The sequence below is a fragment of the Equus caballus genome, chromosome 4 (genome assembly GCF_041296265.1).
Source record: "Equus caballus isolate H_3958 breed thoroughbred chromosome 4, TB-T2T, whole genome shotgun sequence".
Classification (NCBI taxonomy): Eukaryota; Metazoa; Chordata; class Mammalia; order Perissodactyla; family Equidae; genus Equus; species Equus caballus.
In genome coordinates this window covers 64,658,146-64,677,201 of record NC_091687.1, presented here as the reverse complement: position 1 = coordinate 64,677,201, position 19,056 = coordinate 64,658,146, and the positions used below count along the sequence as shown (strand labels likewise).

At 43.6% G+C, this 19,056-nt stretch overlaps 1 protein-coding gene across 2 annotated transcripts in view; it reads right to left on the bottom strand.

Annotated features, from left to right (window-relative positions):
* The window catches only part of WIPF3 (WAS/WASL interacting protein family member 3), a 91,019-nt gene extending 75,502 nt beyond the window's left edge, over positions 1-15,517 (bottom strand). Inside the window, exons 1-2 of one of the 2 annotated variants that reach the window (XM_023639448.2) lie at positions 15,352-15,491; positions 14,119-14,232 (exon numbers count right to left, since the gene is read on the bottom strand). The gene's annotated coding sequence lies outside the window, so the exon portion shown is untranslated. Of the gene's footprint in view, positions 1-14,118; positions 14,233-15,351 lie in introns of both variants that reach the window. The other variant, XM_023639447.2, reaches the window with a different exon arrangement.
* Between the last annotated feature and the right edge of the window lie 3,539 nt (positions 15,518-19,056).

Sequence of the window (19,056 nt, the reverse complement as noted above, 5' to 3'; positions counted from 1 at the left end):
CCCCTCATCTGCGTCCCCAGGCAGAGTCCGTCCTACAGCAGCACGCACAGCTCACTGACAGCCAAGTCTGCTAAACTGGCTGGAGGTCTCACCCCTCAGACTACAGGGCATCACCCCCCGATGTAACATAGACGGCTCTTGTCTATGGGGTCACGTTCTACAGCTCATCCTCCACTCCGTTCTATGCATCTTGTACTTGACCCACACCACACTCGTGACATTTTCTTACAAATCTTTCCTTTATATATCTCTCTGTCTTATCCACACTATTTAGGCTGCATGAGATGGCCTTCACCACCTGGAAAATTCCTACTCATCCTTTAAAACCCACTCAAGTGCCAGCTTCTCCCTCTGGCAGAGCCAACTGCTCCTACCGTACTTTGCTCACAATTTTATTATGGTACTAGGCTCTCGTGAAATTTTCTTTTCACATGTCTGTGTGTCTCTCCTCACTGGACCACGGGCTCCTCAAGGGTTCAAAGCTGGGACTATCTTAGGTATCTTGGACTTGCTGAGGGCAAAGGTAATGCTAAATACCATTGCCTTGGTGTAGCTATGGGGAAGAAATAGAAAAGATATATAGCAGGGATCACACCAACTACTCAAGCAAAAGATGGAGACATACCCTGACAGCAGCACATTATGTAAGTTCTATGTGAGTCTACAGATGCAATAATCATCTTAATGATTATTAAAGAAAAATATTACAAACTAAAATGAGAAAGGAAGAGATGTACAGGAGAAATTCCTGTCCAACTGTAGATCTTACCATCAGTGTGGGAATAAAATATATTCTGGCTGTTGAGTTCTCAAAGCTTACAGCGCTCACTAGAAAAGCTTGTTAGAAATGACGTAATCAAAGCTTGTTGGAAACCACGTAATCAAAGAGGAATAGTTTGATCGTTTGGAGAACTGGTCTCTAGTTCTGTCCTGAATGCCCATCTATTTCTCCATCTATACAAAGATAAAGAGTGTTCCTTCTTTCCCAATTTGCATGAGTGCGAAAACCGAATGCATACTGCTTTGAGATAAATATTAAAGAAATTAAAAATAGTATATGATCCTCTCCAAAAAGCAAAGTTCTTTGAAATGTCATTTTCTTAATCAAGGATATGGCGGCTTCTTGGAAATGGAAATGCTTGTCCTAAAGGGCAGCAGAGAGGAAGCTTGCGTCTTTTAAACTAGAAAACACTTTTCAAAATAAAGTTGAGTTCAAGAAGGTCTTCTGGTTTTCAGATGGTGGAATGAAAATATCTCTGTTCCTTTCTTTTCTTGGAAACCATCTCAAAATAATAAGGAAAAGGAAACTCAGAAAGATAAACTCCGAGCTTCCGGGTTGGTGAACACATGGAGATTTGGGGAGAGTGGTGCCCCTGAAGAGGGTACAGAAGCTCGCATCCCTTCCCCATACTTTGCCCTGTGCATCTCTTCCATCCGGCTGCTCCTGAGTTATATCCTTTTACAATAAACCAGTGATCTGGTAAGTAAACAAAACACAACAAAAAAATATAAACTAATTTTTGGGGGTAAAAACTAGATTTCTGTAACTCTGAACTTCAATAAATGAGACAGAACTGCCCAAGGCTCAGGATGATCAAATACGGGGTACCGGTAAGATGTTGTAGAGAGTACTCCTGTGGCTGCAGACCTCAGACAAAGCCTGCACAGTGCCATTCTCCGAAGCGGGAAGCACTGGCTCCTCCGTGAGGAAGATCCACCAACACTTGTTTAGAATAATGGAAAAGGGTGCGTAGGATGGTGCAGGAGTGGCGTGGACCTTAGACTCACCAGGGAGCAGGGAAGATGGCAACAATAAGCCATTTCAGCAGGTGCACTCTGGAAATAAGGTGGGGTGAAGGAGAGAGTGAATCTCCAGCAGCTTTAAAGCCACCCATCGCCCCCTCTCTCTCTCTCTCACTCGCCATCATAATGAGCACCTGCCAGAGCCAAAGAGGATTCTTGCTGGTCTGGAACCTCCCCTGGTCTTCTCCTCAAGTAAATCTTCCGCAAACAGTTGGTCCAAGAAGAATTCAACTCATTCTAAGATGAATAATAAAAAAAGGAACCAGTATCAGATCTATACAAAGAAACTACAAAAAAAGTGGGGAAAAGAATAGGACAAAGGACAGATGACAGACGAAGAACACTTATCAGAAAAATACTGCTGGAAGCATATGAGAACTGTGATAAGGTATATAATTATTAACTGAAAGAATTTAGTGCAACAAGTATCCTTTTAAAATAAGGACTCAAAGAAAAGAGATAAGGACTCTGAGAAGATTAGCAGGACCACAGAAGATGAAATATAATGTGGCAGAAGAGAAAGAGAAAAAGGAAGACCCCACTAGAAGGAGCCCGGAGAAAACAGGTTCTGTTGAAAATACACTGAGAATTGAGAAAAACGACCAAAATGAAATGGAAATGGAAAAAAATTTAAAAGGATTAGAGAGAAACTGATAGATAGGGAAGACAGACAAAAAAGATCATTGGTTTCTCTGATAAAAGACATAAATAAATGGAAGAGAATAAACATTCAAAGACATAATTTCAAATATATAATTTAAGAAAACTTTTCAAAAATAAGATTTAATTCTACAGATTAAAAAGACACATGATATCTGAAGAAAAATGATACAGTTTTGGAGACTAGCCATAAGATCCCAGAGAAATAATGCATGACTCAAAAGTTTATACCCAGCCAAACTGTCACTGTGGTCAAAAAGCAAGTGACAGAGCCAGCCCTGCTGGCCTAGTGGTTAAAGCTCAGCGTGCCCCACTTCAGTGGCCCGAGTTCAGTTCCCAGGTGGAACCACATCACTCATCTGTCAGTAGCCATGCTGTGGCAGCGGCTCATATAGAAGAACCAGAAGAACTTAAAACTATACACAACTATGCACTGGGGCTTTGGGGAAAAAGGAGGAAGACTGGCAACAGATGTTAGCTTAGGGCAAATCTTCCTCTAAAAATTAAAAAAAAAACAAAAAACTGGCCAAGACACAAGAGACATCTAAAACAGAAGAAATAGAGAAAGCTGTCAAAGACCCAGCAGCAAGAAGGATGAAGACCAGACGGATGCCCAGCTGGATTCTACCCAGCCTCTAAGGAGCAGTATATCACCATGCTGCACTCAGACTCAAACAAGAGAAAGATAGAACAACAACAACAAAACTACTGACTGATCTCATTTATGAATGTTGAGGAAAAAATAATAAGCAAACAATTCAGCACCACACTAAAAATACTACATATCAACTGAGTGGGGTGTAAATGCAAGGATGCTTCAATCTGGAAAATCTACTGATCTAATTCACCACAGTGGGGGCACAAAAGAAGAAGACCATAAGCTCAACTCTACAGCTGCCCCCAAATACTTGTAACATAACTCAAAATACATCGTGGTAAAGGGGGAGAGACTAAATACACTCCATTTAAGTCAGGAACAAGACAAGAATGCCCCTTATTGCCTACTATTTATCATTATCCTAGAGGTAGTAGTCAATTCCATTAGATAAGAGAAAGAAATAAAATATATCATAATCAGAAAGAGGTTCAATTATCATTTTTTTGAAGATACATAGAAAACCTAAGAGACTCAATGGAAAAGTTATTTCAAACAATAAGAGAATTTTAAAAGGTAGCTCTTCAAAATCAATAAACAAAATCCAAAAGTATTCCTGTATATAAACAATAACTGTTAGAAGATATTATGAAGAAACAATTGCATTTATGATAGCAACTTTTAAAAGAGATATCTAAGCATAAATTTAAAAAAATATGAAAATATAGAAAAAACTTTAAGGTTCACATGGAAGAACTAACAACTATACATGGCTATGTACTGGGGCTAGCGTGGGAGGGAAGGAAGAAAAAGGAGGAAGATTGGCAACAAATGTTAGCTTAGAGCAAATCTTCCCTTGCCAAAAAAAACGTACAAATAAAAACAACAAACTTTAAAACATTACTGAGAAACAGTGAAGACATGGAAAACTATATTCTATTCTTGGGTAGAAAGACTAAATATCATACAAATGCTAATTTTCTAACTATTTAGAAATTTAACGTGATCATAATGAAACAACTTGTTTGTTTTTTAGAACTAGGCAAGATGATTCTAAAGGAAACTAAAATCACTGGATAATAAATAAATTTATAAAGCCACATTCATTAAAACAATTCAGTATTGGTGCACGGAGAATCAGTGAGATAAATGGAACTGAGAGTCCAGAATAGACCTAAGTATTTTTGGAAAATTTGGCTATGATAAAAAAAAAAAAAAGAAAGAAAGATACTTCATATAAGTGGGGAAAAGATGAGTTATTAAATAAAAATTATTGAGAAAACTTGGTAGCAATCTGGAAAAAAAAGTTAGATAACCATGTAAGGATCTCATACCTTACATTAAAATACATTCCAAAGGGATAAAAATTTTAATTTTTTAAAAAGGAAACTAGAATCAGAACAAAATTTAGGAGAATTTTTAAAAATACTCTCAAAGTCAGAAAGCTATAAAAGTTATAAAAGAAAAGGTTTCTGCAAAAATAAGCACATACATACATAAAACCCACAGTAAACAAAGTCAAAAGTCATACTACCAATTGGAGAAAAATGACATTAAAACAAAAAAGTCATACTACAAACTGAGGGGAAATTACAGTAAACTAGCTGTTTCCCTTTATTTCCTAGATAAGGTGTTCCTACAAACCCATAAGAAAGATCAATAAGCCAATAGAAAAATGGACAATGGGCCAAACAGTTCACAGACAAAGAAATACCAACGTGTAGGGGCCGGCCTCAGGGCCAAGTGGTTAAGGTCACGTGCTCTGCTTCCGCGGCCCAGAGTTTCACCGGTTTCACCAGAGTTTCCTGGGCACCAACCTACACACCGATCATCAAGCCATGCTGAGGTGACATCCCACATAGAAGAACTAGAAGGACATACAACTATCTACTGGGGCTTTGGGGAGAAAAAAATAAAAAGAGGAAATTGGCAACAGATGTTAGCTCAGGGTCAACCTTCCTCACCAAAAAAAGAATAATAAAAGAAAGAAAGAAACACAAATGTGTAAAAAATACACATTTGAAGATGCTGAACCTTATTCATAATGAGACAATGCAAGTCAGAACCACACTAAGATGCCGTTTTTCAGTTACACTGGCAAAGATCAGCAGTTTGTCAAACGCATGTTGGAGAGAGTACAGGGAATCAGACTCTCATAATTATTGGCAGAAATATAAATTAGCACAACTTTCTGTAAAGGGTAATGGGCACATGTATCAAAAATTTAAAATACACTTTCTAACTCTAGTAATTTATCTTACGGATACACTTACACTTGTGAGAAATGATGTGTAGTGACATTCATTGCTGCCTTGTTTTTAATAGCAAAACGCTAGAAATAATCTATATACCCAAGGACTGGGACATTGGTTATTAAATTACAGCTCATACCTTATGACGGCATACTAGGTAGCTGTTAAAAAGAATATGGCAGCCCTCTATGGACCAATAAGAAATGATCTCCAGGTTCTATTAAATGAGAAAAGTAAGCAGCTGAACATGTATATAGAATGAGTATGCCTTTATTCGTGTTATATGTGCATATCTATAACTATACCTATAACATATACAAATATAGGTATACACATACATGCTTATGTGTGTATATGTATGAAATATCTCTGGAAGAATGGAAAATAAATAGGTGGTCATAGAATGGGGTATGAGAAAGACTTATTTTACACTGTATATTTTTACCCTTTTTAAAGTATGTATCATGTGCATTATTACCTATTCAAAAAATTAATTTAAAAAATAAAAGTTCTAGGGGCTGGCTCCGTGGCCGAGTGGTTAAGTTCGAGCGCTCCGCTGCGGCGGCCCAGGGTTCGGATCCGGGGCACGGACATGGCACTGCTCGTCAGGCCACATGGAAGCGGCGTCCCACATCCCACAACTAGAAGGACCTGCAACTAAGATATACAACTGTGTACAGGGGGTTTGGGAAGATAAAGCAGAAAAAAAAAATTAAAAAAAAAAAAGTTCTAGATTGCCTTCTTGGGATAATTGTGAAGAAGTATTTTTTAAGAAACTGCACTATCTGAATTAGGAGACCTCTCTACATCTAAAAGGCAAATACAAATGAATAAAGAAAAACCTCAGTTTGTCCTGACAATTTGACCCAAGTGAGCAAGTGCTGGATCCATAAAGAACAGTGCTGACAGCCCATCACGGGCTTCCTGGGATGGCCCTGCACGCAGACTTCCACGACAGCTGAAATCACCCTCCAGCCAACCACAAGTGTCAAAGGTGACTGACCAAGTGTGCTGGGAAAATAGCCAAGAGAAGAATAAAATAATTCTCCTCAAACCAAGCCATAACCCCTAAGGTTTAATTCTTCTGCTAACACATGGTTAACACACAATGAACAGTTTTAAGATATGACTGTCCAGTAGGTATGAATCATTTGTGAGTTGGTTCCAGCTGTAACCGATCCTTGTCATTCATTAAATGTGAGAACACAAAAGAACACTGGGCGGGGGTGCACAGGTCTGAAATAACAACTGGTGGCTTTCTTTCTCCAGTCACAAAATAATTACCCCTAGATCTTACAGACAGGTATCCTGGCCCACCATTCTTAGGCATATGTAATTTATGTGGATAATGTCAAAATGACTACAGGTCAAACACCATCACCTAAAACTCACTGAGCATCCACGAACCATGGATTCTCATGGGTATCCATGAGCACCAAGAAGGCACAAGACCAGTCACAAATCCAGATCCTCCTTAGCCTTCCTTCCAGAAGTCTGCAGGTGAATTTCTAAAACGCTAGGACTACACATTTGGGTGAAAACCAGAAAAAAAAGCCACGCAAAAGCTGTTAAAATGTGCAGAAAGTTAATTTTAAATTCGGGGAAAATATTTGCTTGCCTGCCTTGTGTTAGGCAGTTATCTTACCTATTTCTGAGGCGACTTAATTTTTCCTCTGATTTGCTGGAGAGCAGCATGATTGAACAAAAATGTCTCATTCAAAAGTTTAAAAGTGTTAGAATAAACAACAGCCTTAGGGGTTACCGGAGACTTAGAATCTATTTCTGTGCAAAGTACAAAGTACACCTTTTGTCCTTTTTCTTGGTTCTACCATATGAGGAGAAAAAATGTCTTGTGCTCCATTAGGGCAGTAATAATTTATGTCACACACAAAGCAAAGGGGCCGGTATCATTTTTTACTCTAAGTTTATTCCCTGGGCTGACATGGTTGATGTTTTAATACTGACGAACGCGGCTGGGAGAGTGCTTTGTTAAATGGTTCACTAACAGAAACAACAGTTCTCACGTACTAAGTGCATTCCCCGTGCTAGCAATTTTGACTGTTATTTACATAATTATCTTTTATCCCCTAAAGCAACTCTGCATAACAGATGTTATTATCCCCATCTCACAGATGAGGAAACAAAGGCTCAAAGAGGTAAAGTAATCGGCCCAAGATCAAACAGCTGGGATGTGACAAAACCATATCTACCTCCAGTGACCATATCTGACCCCACGCCTGTGCACTTTCCACTACCCCATCTGGCCTCTGACAAGCACAACAGCCTCTGTGAATTCAATGCAATGGAGCAAATATTTACCGAGCTTCTTCTATATGTTAGGCACTATGCTAGGCACTATGCAAAACTATCAACATAAATAGCAGATAATCAATAAACATTTGATGAATAAATCAATCTATAGATACACGGCTCCCATCCACAAATGATAGCTTATAATATGTATGTATTGAAAGTTACTATGTGCCAGGCACTTTTCTAAGAAAAGGCAGAAAAGGAGTAAAAAAGAGGTAACAATAAAGCATACAGTATATAAAAAGCCCCAAATAAGTTCCAGTCTATCAGTAATCGCAATAACCGTAAGCAGATTATTAAATTCCCTTCCTAAAAGACAGAGATATTCAAATTGCTTTAAAAAAACCAGCTGTATCTTCTCTACAAGAAACACAGCTAAAACAAAATGATGTTTAAAACTTTGAAAATGAAAGAATGAAAACAATACCCGAGGCAGACACTAAAAACTGGCACAGAACCATCATACATTGCTGGCGGGAATGTAAAACGCTGCAGCCACTTTGGAAAAGTTTGGAAGTCCATCAAAATGTTAAATAGAGTCATCATAAGACCCAGCAATTCCAGTCTGAGGCATCCAGCCAAGGGAAATGAAAACATATGCCCACACAAAAACTCATACATGAATGTTTATAGTGGCATTGCTCATAATAGCCAAAATGTAGAAAAGCCCAAATGTCCATCAATTTATGAGTGGATAAACAAAACAAAGCAGGGCCGTGCAATGAAATATTATTCAGCAATAAAAAGGAATGAAATACTGATAAATGCCACAGTACAGATAATCCCCCAAACCATCAAAGGCCACACACTATATGATTCCATTTATATGAAATGTCCAGAATACGTAAATCCATAGAAATAAACAGTAGGTTAATGGTTATCAGGGCGAGGGGTGGGGATGGGAAGTGACTGCTAATGGGCTTCTTTTTGGGGTGATAAACAGGTCCTGGATTAGATGATGGTGACGATTGTGTGACTCTGTGAAATACTCAAAAAACCACTGAACTGTATACTTTACAACAGTGAATTTTACGGTATGTGAATTATATCTCAATAAGGCTGCTATTTTTAAAAACCTGGTGCGGCATGATGAATATCAAGCAAAACAAAATCCAGGATAAAAAATATTAACAGAAATATAAAGTGCTTTAGAAATACGAAGGAAAAGGCAATTGATTGCTTCCACGGGTCACAGATGAGTAAAAGGCCTAAGAAGCCTCTGAGGCTGGCCTTCCATGATCGAAGGGGGTGAGGAGGCAGGAGAAAGCTCTGCCATGTGGCATGTATGGGGTGTGTGCCAACCAGTCACAGATAGCATGGCACCCACGGAGCCAGGGTGTCAAGGAGTCTGAGCTTTATTCTGCAGGCTTTTAAAGAAAGGAAAGATGTTAGACACTTGTGCTTTAAAAACAGCACCCTGGGGGCCACGTGTGGAAAATGAATTACAGAGAGAAGAAATAGCAAATAGGTAGACCCATTTGGGGATCCACACGAGTGAGGATGGATATTTATTTGAATTGGAATAACAGCAATGGGATAGAGCCAAGGAGGATAGTAGATTGGATGTCTGGGATGGGGAGAAGGAAGAGTCCAGGATAACCCCAAGGCTCTTTGCCAAGACAATCTAGTGTCAAGTAAGGAAGGCAGGAGACACTGTGTGTGTGTGTGTGTGTGTGTGCGCGCGCGCGCGCGAGCAGGAAGAAGTGAGTTTAATTTGAAGCATATGAGGTGCTTTTGGCAAATGGAATTTAGATCTGAAATTTAGAAAATAAGCAGGGCTGGTGGCAGCGATTTAGGAATCTTTACATAAGGCAGTTGGGTGTGTTTCATTCTCTAATGCTAATTGTATGAAGAACTAGAAAAGTATAACATTTTAAATCACTGAGTCACCTTCCGCAGTTTCTAATTAAGTCAGGGACATGGCTAATAATGGAAGTAAGTCAGGTGGCTGATGCTGCTGGTTGCCCACTCAATAACCATTCCCTCTTCCTCATGGCAGAACTCCTAATTTCAGAGAGAGTGGTGGCAGTTGTAATTTACTCAGCTAAAAATATTTCATTTCTCAGACTCTCCTACATTTTGAGCAACCCCGTGACACCATCCTGGCCAATGAGATGTAAGTGGAAGTAGCTGGAGAGGGAACCACTTTCTGAATAAAAATGCAAAACCTCCCTAAAAGGACCCTCACTCTTTAGCTATTTATGCCTTCCTTTTCTTCCTGCCTGTCCTACAGATGTAAGACTAGAGACACAGCAGCCATCTTGTGACCATGAGGGAACCAGATTTGGGATAAGGTCCTACAGGCTAAGGACAATGAAGCAGGAAGAGGGAAAGAGGCTCATTCTTTGAGCTCCTGCATATTCCACAAGACAAACAAATTTGTATCTGTTTAAGCCAGATTCTGACGTGAGAATTATTTTTGTTTTGTTTGTATTGGCTGCTGAATACAATCCTAATTGATACAAATCATATTTGGATATATATATATATATGTATCTATATGTATACATATATAGTGAGACTAAAAAGATAAGACCATTATTTCAATTACTAAACAAACAGTTTAAAAAAAAAATATCATTCATTCTTACTACCAAGAAGTACCAAAAGCATTAAGGGGCTTAAGAGGTAGTACACAGCATTGGATTTTTCCTTTTCCAAACAGTGTGATAAAATCTGTAGCTAAAAGGAGATTATGGGACTAACAGTATTAAGAAAATTCATGAATGCACAACTCATCTATTAATGAGTATATGAGCACGATGCCACCCTTCAAACTTTTTCTGGATGAGGTAAACTGATCTGACTCATTTAAAAGGCTTCAGCCAGATGGATGTTCTTAAAGGGGGGAATGTTCACCTGATCTTCACAAGAATTATAATCTTTGGAAGACTCTTTCTACTCTCCCAGGCACTCAATAAACATAGCTCAGGAAATAGCTCGTCCCTGAACCACAGTGTCCTTGTCCTTCACGGGAGAGCTCTGACTGGGCTCCACTCTGGGATTATGGCTCCAGACATGCAGTTAATAAAGTTCTAGGACACACTTAGGATCGCCTTCTACCACAAAACTTCCATTGTCTTCACGGCAGGCACCACATCGAAGACTTAGATCTCCATGGCAACAGAGACTGCTTTGACGACCCGCCAGGAGAAAAGTATTCCAGGTTCAGGACCAGGAAAAGCAGTGTAACTGATCTGCTCTCATCTCATGGTCTCTGCGGATCAGGTAACTATTGGTGTTTTCCTCTTTGTTTTGGCTACTAGGAAGCTCTCACAAATTTTTAATCCTATCTCCAGAAACTATGCTAGATCTCAGAGTAACCTCATCGCTAGAAACTGCCTGCACCTATGTACAATCTTGTTCTCTAAATTACCTCTGGTTTTATCTTGCTTTCTAATCTGTGTCCTCTTTACCCCAGTTTCATTATCTATTAATTTTATGTTTTTACTACCTATTTTTGTAAACTCCTCAAATGCTTGATGCAACAGGGAACATTTAAGGCAAACAATTTTTTAAGGAATTAGATAATAATAAAAATAATAATAGCTAATTTACTGAACACTGCTATGAACAAGGTATTGTCCTAAGCTCTGAACATATCAAGTTATTTAGCCTAAATATAAGTACTATGATTATGCCCACTTTACAGATGAGAAAATTGAGGCACAGAGAGGTTAAGTAATTTGTCCAAGATCATACAACATATAAGTGATGAACACAAGATTCAAACCATTATTCTGAATTACAAAAGTTATACAAAAGAAGAAATACTAATATTTAATTTCCAAAAGAAGCAGAGATCTTCTGATTTTACAAGCCAAGCTTAGCATTCTTCGGCTTTAAAGGTGAGGATTACACATCTTGTCCATACAATCATGCCTGATGATCCACGTCAACAGAGGGGAATGACATAGTAAAAGTCGAAAGGATGGGTTATCCAAAAATAATTGACTTTTGATCTTGGAATATAAAGATATTCATTCATTCACTCATTCAGTACTCATCACGTGCTGGTGCTAGGAACAGAGATGACTCGGACAGAGTACCTGCCCTCCACGAGCTCAGGTGCAATAACGGAAAGTCAGACAGGTGAAAGGCACCGCAGGGTTAGGAGTGGGCCGATGGCAGACCCTAGTAGGACGTGACATGACCATTCTGAGAGCAGTTCAGCCCCGCCTCTGTGTCCCATCTGATAACGGGAGTAGGAAGACTCAGCTCCCTTGCAGGGCTGTTGTGATCATTCCATACACAGAAGCTCTTAGCCCAGCCCAGCACTCTAAGAGTTCAGTAGGTGTCAGCCTTCAGCTCTCAAGGCCCCATGGATGGCAGCCTGGGTGCCTTGCTCTGCCACACACGTCCGCTAGGATGGTCACACGTCCTCAGAAGCTCAAGACGTGAGGCTGGTTACTGTCTCCTCCTAGCCAGTCCCAGGAGCTAACTGACAGTCCCTAGGCAGGCCTGGCACTCTTTTCTGGATGCCACCACCTCAGACACAATGTCTTGCTGGAATACATCGCCCACTCAGGATGAATATTCCTTCAAGATGTACCTGAAAATCCCCTTCCACAATGCCTGGCCCCCACAATGCCTGGCCCCCACAATGCCCGCCCACATTTCTGCCACATTTGCCCTGCTTCACTTTATCTCCCTGGCACTTCAACACGGCAGTTCCCTACGCCATTCCCCTCTTGCAAGGCGGGTCGGGTTCCCGCTTCAAGAGTCTAAGGAAAGACCCAACTAGAATTGCAAAGGGGGAGTTTCAAGTGCGTCACTGGCTGAAGCAGGTGAGAAAACCACCATGTGCCTCACCTGCACCTGCTCAGCATCAGCTGGGAACTGTATGTCTCTTTGGTTTTGCACAGTGGCTGAATAAGAATTAATTAATCATTTTCTCACCAGCCCTAACTCATATTTAATAGCTCCCTCTGGAAGTTTGTTTTGTCATGCTATCAGCAAAGTCAGTCAAACATTACGATTTCTTTCTAAATATTCCAGCAGCCAGATGGCAGGAACACTCCTGTGACAAGGCAAAACTCACCTAAAGATAACTTCGTGGTGCTTCATCATGCTTCATGGCACCCGGCTGAGCACATTCACCCAGAGACACCTCTTTCGTTGCCCCACTTAACCCACGTTCTTTAAACCAAAACTTTATCATTCCAAGAATAAGACACACATTCAACTCTGCGAAGATGAAACTGGCTGGTAAAACAAACATATTTCTACTTCTCTAAGTTCAGATTTTTAGGCAGAAGTATAAAATCACTAGAAGACCACACATTAAGACAAATTTCTCAAGCTGGCTCTCTAGATGTAATGTTACTGTACTCTAAAGTTTCAAATATTTCTGCACCAAATTTAGTGTATACTTATAACACATTTACTAGAAAACAAATTTCCTTCCTTCTGCCAAGTTGTTTTTGTAGGTTTTTTTTTTTTTACTTAGGTGTTAATGAATATATATTTATAAATTCTAGAATGGAAGAAAACTGACTGTTCCTCCCTGGTGAAAATTTTACATGTTCTCCTCTAGTTAGTGAACATTTTGGTTTCTCAGATCTCTTCTAGGTTATACGATTTATTCTTTGTGTGTGTGCTTGAGTGACTGCCAAATCACGACCTGTACTATATGGTTTCTGAACAATAAACCTCCTATAAAAGAGTGTTGCCAGGCTGGGCCAGCTGGCTTTCTCCTGTTCCTAAAACTGTACGTTCTTAGACACACACACTTCCTCCATCCCTTCTGCTGCGGGCTAACTGCAGTCTGTGACATAATCTCAGATTCACAATTATATGAAAACAACAGAGACTCCTGGAAAGGAACAAAAAGGAGGCACGGCAGGAAGCCAGCCTTCCAGGCTCTGTCACCCTGATGGCTCTGCCCTCCTTCAGGCGGCCAAAAACTGCCGGTTTATAGTTGCCTGTACAGAATTTGAAGTCCGTGTACCCAGGTTTTTAACCGTGGTTCCCCTGAGTAAAGCATTTAACCTCTGTGACCTTTTATTTTCTCATCTATTAAAAAGGCACAATAACAACATCTCCCTTAAAGAACTGTAGTGAATCATATGAGGTGATGCATGTAAAGTCATTTGGTAAAGCCCTCTGCAGTGTATATTTATTTCCTTTCAAGTTATTTCTCAACTTTCTTTTGCTCCCATGTCCTTTCCTCTCCTGATCTGGTTTTTGTGGTTTTTAAATGTATCTCTAAAATGCATTGGCTGGAAAACTGTACTAATCTATGTGTTACCACAGTGAGCGGATTTTTAGCACTAAAGTTTTATTTACTTTTTTATTGAGGTACAACTTACATAGGTCAAGTGCACAAATTTCAAGGGAATAACTTCATAAATTTTTAAATATGTACACCTGTGTAACTATTACTTAGGTCAAGGTGGGGAGCATTTCCAGCACCCCTAAGCCTCCCTCAGGCCCTGTCCAGTTCATTCAAGGCCCAAAGGCAACTCCTCCTCTAGCCTCGATTGCCATGATTACCTTTGCCTAAAGCTATAAAAAAAGTTTCAGGGAAGACTGGAGTCCCAGTGATAACTTCGACAGCTGATCCCACGAAATGTACTTCCAATCCTCCCTCTGAAGAGAGAAAAGATTCTGGAAAGGAGGAGAGGCGTATGAACTTTTTAAATCACACAGGTCACGCCGAACAAAGCCCTCGTTTTGCAGCCAATGACCCGAGTCTCAGAGAGGCGAAGTGACAGCCCACTTCCTGCTTCAGAGTAACTTTCCTTCCAAATGCAGCCCGTCCCCAAATACCCCGGCGTCAAGGATGCTGCCGGTGCGTCCCAGCGCGCTGGGAACAGCTCTCCCCGGCCAGCCTCTCCCTGCAGAACTTCTTTCCAGGGAGCAGCGCACACTCGGTCCCCAGGCCGCCCCCGCTCCCGCCGCAGCACACCCAGGGGCTGGCACTCTACGCTCAGAAGGCACTGTTCCTGCGAGCCAGTGCCTGCCCGCCCACGGGGCGAGATCCCGAGCGCTCTCCCCCGCAAACCTGCTCCCCATCCCACCCCTGCCCCCGCCGCCTCCGGTGTGTATTGGGGGAGAGGGAGGACAGACTCTGCCACCTTCTCCCCGACTCCTCCAAAGGACTTTACAGCCCATTTGTGGCCACATCTAAGTCGCTGGAGCACAGTCAGACTACTACCTTCAGGGGCTTGGAGATGAGCACTGGGAGGGAGTCCCGATACCTGCGCTCCAGCCCCGTGCTGTGTGACCTTGGGCAAGTCACTTCACATCTCCGGGACTGGCTTCCTATTTGGAGGCTGCTTCTGCATCCCCAAAGCCACCTCCAGCTCTGCAATTTGCTAGCTCTTTACTCCGCCCCAGCTCTTCCCGCGACAGCCCCCTCCTCAGCGAGACCCCAGCCTTTTGTTCTGGGGGTGAAGCAGGGAAAGGAAAAAGGGCGAGCTTCCCAAGGACCAGGCCCGGGCGGCCTTGGCGCCAGGGGCTGCTCGCTGGACAGTCGGGTCCGGGCAGCCCCAGAGTGACCTCGGTCCCTCCGCGGTCCCGTTACGGCCTGGCCCGGCAGGCGCTAGGGCGGCGCAGCGCCCGGACGCCGTCCCGTGCGGGGGTCCAGGGCACGGGCACGCGCGCAGCACCCCTGTCCCCGCCGGGGGCCAGTCCGCCCCGGGACAGCCCGAGCAGCCGCCACTACAGCCCGTCCCCCACCCTTGGGCACGGACCCGGACCCGGACCCGCGCGCGGAGCCGCTACCTGCCGCTGGCCGTGCTGAGGGCCGGACGGGGCTGGAGCTCCGGCCGACGTCCCCGCCGCCGTCGCCGCCCCCGGCTCCGGGCTCCGGGCTCCGGGCTCCGTCCCGCAGCACCGCGCTCCCGGCGGCGCCGCTGCGGCCGCGCTGCGCTCGGGCTGCGCTCGGTGCGCCTGGCTCGCTCCCCGGCCGCCGGCTCTGGGGCTGCCGGGACGCGGAGGCGGGGCCGCCGCCCCCACCTGCTCCGCCGGCTCCTGCCCGGAGCCGCCGCCGCCCCGCGCGCAGGGACGCGGCCCGGGCGGGCGGAGTCCCTCTGGCCCCCGGGAGGCGGGTCCTAGCCGCGGGGCGCGCCTCCCTGCGACGAAGTCCCAAATCTGAGCTGCGGGGAGAGAGGGGCCTCAGGCTGCAGCTCCCCAGAGAGGAGGGGCTGTGGTGCGGGCGAGGCGGGGTCCAGCACCTCCGCTCGGGGGACACTCCTCTCCTTCATCAATTTCTTCCAAAACATTTCGAACCCTTCTTATGCGCCAGGGGCGTCCTAAGCGGTGGGAACAGAAGAGAAAACAAGATCGCCTCTTGCCCTCGCAGAGTTCATGGTCTAGAAAGGGAGACCAACTAATGGGCAACCACAGTCCAGAACCAAGAGGCAGTGGTCATAGAGGAGGCACCTGATCCAGACTTGGGGGAGGTCAGGGAAGGCTTCTGGAGGAGCTGAAGTCTGAGGGAACTGAAGGTGAGCGTGAAGTATCCAGTGGCCTGGGGAGGAAGATTGTCTCAGGTGCAGCCGAAGCGGAGAGGAGGCAGATTGTGTTTCAAAACTGAAATAAGTTTGAGGAGCCGGAAGAACTTGGCATGGCCAGCAAATCCCTGTCACACTTCATGTTCAGGCCCCTTGGAGGATGCAGAAAGTTTGTCTGAGGCTGGGTGTCTTCCTCTAGGCGCAGGGATCGTTGGGTGAGGATGCCGTATCTCCCATGTCCTGGGCATTCCTGCTACTGGAGGAGCTGAGAGGATATTTATGGACCATTCACTCAGCCCTGCCACTTTTGAGCGTCTGCTGTGAGCCAGGCACTCCTCAGGGCCCTCAGGGTGTGCTGGTGAGGGAGGGAGGTCTCTCACACTGAAGGAGCTACTGGTCTGGAGCAGAGGAGAGACCTGTGCTCAGCGCTGTGCCACACTTGTAGGAAGTGCATGGGACACCAGTGAGGGAGCAGCCAATGCCAGCAGGGAGGGTATCCCACATGGATTGCTACCTGTCTCGAGGTTCAGATTCTGTAGCAGATGCTGTCAAAATACGTTCTTCAACCCCTTAGCTGGTTTCTTAATTACTCATGTTTGTAGCCTGACAACCTGTAGGCTTTATTTATAACAAGGATAAAGAATTCACTCCTGATGTCTTTCACTGCTGTGTTGTCAAGAACATGGTTTTCTGTTTTGTTTAGGTGCAGAAAGGTATACATGTAGCCAGTGGAAGCCAACGAGGGAGGGACCTGCTTCCCACCTGTCTGTCCTGTACCCCTCCTGCCCTTTTTCTTCCTTTGGAACTGTAATAAATTGATCACGGGCAAGAAATCTGAAAAACTATGCACAAACCAAAACTCACGAAGCATTTTGCATTTGATCGCTACTAAAAATAAAAAATCTGAAACATTACCCAGACACTCTCCTTCTCTGGACTCCTAATGCTTGATTTTGTTAAATATAGAACTGCTAGTATTCTGATGCAAAAAAGAAGAAAAGATAAGTTGGTAGAGAAGACATTTCCGTGAGCCCAGAAAGATCCCATCAGGTCTTCTGCTGATTGTCCCGAGCAGGTGCTACTTGAATGGAAAGGCTGTTATTTATCTTAAGGGATAGATATGTGCTGCCTTGGATCAAATAATTTGTGAAAAAATGCTACTGGCTGGGAGGGATGGGGAAAATGATGAGTGAGGCAGCTATTCGGAAAGTGGAGACATTTGGGGCTGAAAGCTTTGGGTGCCCAATGTCTCCTATCTGTGTGAAGTAACTCTGCCATTGGTGTCCTGTTTCTATGGACATTAGAGAAGGATTTATTCCCACCGATGTGTATGACCGTAGGGCAGCATGAGCTAGTCAAGGTAGATGATATTTGTTTAGTGGCAGACGGTGTGAGTTGCCTTCCCAATAGCCAAACTATTCTTTTTTCCTTCCCTGTTAACAGAACTGAGGATCATGATTAGTGTAAGACTACCATGAGAATCCCATTCCTGATTTCCTAGGCTTTCTTGCAGCCAAGGAAGTCATTGACCTACTTCTGGTGAATGAGTTGAAGGAAGGGATTTTCTGGGGGGCTTCTAAGAAATCTTTCCTGGCTCTGCCCTTCCATTTCTTACTTTCTTTATGCCTTGAACGGAAATGAGACACCTAGTGATGCTGCAACCAGATTGCAATCAAGAGACAATGAACATGGGGTCAAAAAGCCAGTATAATCAGAATGACAGATCGGGAAATAGAGTTGGTGTGGTACTGAGGGGCATTCGAACCAAAGCCAGCAAGAACCTACCTCTGAACTTTTTCTTATGTGAGAAAAATACCGCTGTTTGTTTAAGACACTGAGACTGGGTTTTCTATTCCTTGCGGCCAAATGTACTCCTAACTGATATGGTGACCTGGTAAAGGGAAAACATCTCTTCTCTTCCCACTGCTCACCAAATGCCTGCAACAGCTCACCTTTCACACCTTCTGCTCATGAACCTGTATTTGTATCTGTTGTGATTTACTGAGCTCTTCAGGAGAAAGGCACTATGGAACTCTTAAATGTTTTGTCCCTGTTTTGTACCAATTCCTCCAGTATTTATAGACCAGCTATTAGATGGTGATAATGGACTGGTTCTGGGGCTGCAAAAAAGAATTCACAGCCCTGCCTCCAGGGAGCTAACAGCTTAGTAGAGGACACACGCTTGTAAATAGAGTATTACAGATCCATGTCCTGGATAGACGGGGAATACAGGAAAAGAAATTATGAACTCTGTCTGGTGTGAGGAAGGAGGGAGGTAGTAATACCCGAGCTGGATTTCCATGGATGAACTGACGCTTCCCCTGTCAGAAACTGGGGAAGGGAGGCTGTTTCAGGGAAAAGAAGGCCTGAAAGAGCTTAGTGGTCCAGGAGCCCCAAACTCCACAAGTCTGAAACCGCGCTCATAGTCTTCCTTTGAAACCTGACGCATCCTCAATGTTGCCCATCTCCCCATTCATCCAGTTGGGCCACCCAGCAACTTCCTCAGCTCCCTTTCGCTCATCACTCCTCCCCATGGTGGATTTTGCCTATTGATCTATCTAGTTTATCCATCTGCACCAATGCCACCTGGCCCCAGAGCCCGTCACCCCTCTCCAGCACTTCCGCAGTAGCATCTTAGCTGGTTGCCCTGCAACATACTGCTTCTCTCTTCCAAACCATTCTCCACAATGTGGCCAGAGAGGTCATCTTGAAACTCAAAGCTGATCTTATAACTCCTGTTATCTGTAGTTTAGTGACTTCCTTTGGCTCTGATGAGCTTTGTCTGAAGGTGCTCACCATCTCCAGCACAACTTGCTCAGCCTCCCCCTCAATCTCTGTACTCCAGCCATGTTGGCCTGCTTTCAGATCCTTGAACAGGTAATATTCTTTCTTGTGACAGTCCCTTTGCACATGCTCTTCCATCTTTGTAGAGAACATATCAATAATGAATTCTTTTCATTTTTCCCATCTTAAC